This window comes from Bidens hawaiensis, unplaced genomic scaffold (assembly GCF_021521415.1).
Source record: "Bidens hawaiensis isolate Kalapana, Puna unplaced genomic scaffold, B.hawaiensis_p1.1 tig00033305_1, whole genome shotgun sequence".
In the NCBI taxonomy this organism is placed as follows: Eukaryota; Viridiplantae; Streptophyta; class Magnoliopsida; order Asterales; family Asteraceae; genus Bidens; species Bidens hawaiensis.
Genome location: NW_027495713.1, coordinates 102339 through 104633, shown reverse-complemented (window position 1 = coordinate 104633; position 2295 = coordinate 102339).

The window sequence follows — 2295 nt, the reverse complement described above, 5'->3', positions numbered from 1 at the left end:
GCATGGACTGGTTAACCAAGAATAAGGCAGAGATTGTGTGTAACGATAAGACGGTTAAAATTCCCCTTCCGGAAGGTGAAATGATTATGGTACAGGGAGAGAAGTCTGGTTCGATATTACCTCTCGTGTCTCATCTTAAAGTGTTGAAATGTTTACGCCAAGGTTGTATGGAATTTTTAGTAAACGTGACTATAAAGAACCCTGATGAGAAACGCATAGAATATATCCCCGTTGTATGTGAATACCCTAATGTTTTTCCTGACGATTTACCTGGATTACCACCGAACCAACAGGTTGAATTCCGTATAGACTTAATCCAGGATCAGCCCCTATTGCTAAGGCACCTTACCGAATGGCACCCTCTGAAATGCAAGAATTATATAACCAGTTACAGGAGTTGTTAGATAAGGGTTTCATTCGTCCTAGTTATTCTCCTTGAAGAGCACCGGTATTGTTCGTAAAGAAGAAAGATGGAAGTTTTAGAATGTGTATCGATTACCGGGAATTAAAAAAAGTTACCATCAAAAACCGATACCCTCTTCCACGAATAGACAACTTATTTGATCAACTTCAAGGGGCAAACTATTTCTCGAAAATTGACCTTCGATCCGATTACCACCAAGTTAAAATTCAAGAGGAATATGTGTCTAAAACGGCGTTCCGAACTCGTTATGGCCACTACGAATTCCTAGTTATGCCGTTCGGGCTGACTAATGCTCCCGCAGTTTTCATGGATCTTATGAATCGAGTTTGCAAACCGTACCTCGACAAATTCGTTATCGTGTTTATTGATGACATTTTGATATATTCGAAAACCAAAGAGGACCACGATCAGCACTTACGAACTATCTTGGAGCTGTTGAGGCAGGAAAAGTTGTATGCCAAGCTATCAAAATGTGAATTCTGGCTACAAGAGGTAAAATTTCTAGGGCACGTTGTTAACCAACACGGTATTCATGTAGACCCGAGCAAAATTGAAGCCATTAAAAATTAGCAAGCCCCAAAGTCAACGAAAGAAATCCGCCAATTTTTGGGTTTAGCTGGGTATAATCGGCGCTTTATTGCTAACTTTTTGAGCATAGCCCAACCTTTAACCCTTTTGACTCAAAAAGATCGCGTTTATGTGTGGGGAGAAGATCAAGAAGCGGCTTTTCAATTGCTAAAACAGAAACTATGCCAAGCCCCGATACTGAGTATTCCAGAGGGAACTGATGATCTGGCAGTTTATTGTGACGCGTCCCGGAAGGTTTACGGTGCGTACTTATGCAGAGAAATAAAGTCATAGCATACGCTTCTCGACAATTAAAGGTGCACGAGAGGAATTATACTACCCATGATTTGGAACTGGGCGCGATTATTTTCGCACTTAAGATCTGGAGGCACTATTTGTATGGCACCAAATGTACAGTATACATCGACCACAAGAGTCTACAACATATTTTCGACCAGAAAGAACTAAACATGAGGCAGAGGAGATGGGTAGAGCTGTTGAACGATTATGACTGTGAGATTCGATACCATCCGGGCAAGGCTAATATAGTAGCAGATGCTTTGAGTAGAAAAGACAGGATCAAACCACTACGGGTCCGAGCACTTGGAATGATCGTCCAAACCAGTCTCACCGAACAAATTCGTATTGCTCAAAACGAAGCTCTGAAAGGAGATCACTTGGAAGATTAAAACTTGCATGGGACCGAACAAAACTTTGAAGAAAGAACTGACGAAATTCTATACTACAAAAACCGAGTTTGGATTCCCACTTTCAGCAATCTGCGTGACTTGATCATTGACGAAGCCCATAAGTCCAAATACTCCATTCACCCTGGAACAAATAAGATGTATAAGGACTTGAAGGAGTATTATTGGTGGCCCGGTATGAAGAAGGATATAGCCACGTATGTCAGTAAGTGTTTAACTTGTGCGAGGGTTAAGGCTGAATATCAAAAACCTTCGGGAATGTTGCACCAACCGGAAATACCACAATGGAAATGGGAAAAAATTACCATGGATTTTGTAACACACCTCCCTAAAACTTCCCGAGGAAATGATGCAATATGGGTGATAGTTGACCGACTAACCAAATCCGCACACTTCCTTCCAATCCGAACCACTTACACAACCAAAAAACTTGCTCACATTTACATAAATGAAATCGTGTCCCGACACGGCGTACCCGTTTCAATTATTTCTGATCGAGATAGCCATTTCACCTCTCGTTTTTGGCAAGCCGTACAAGAAGCTTTGGGAACCCGAATTAACCTAAGTATCGCCTACCATCCCCAAACCGACGGTCAA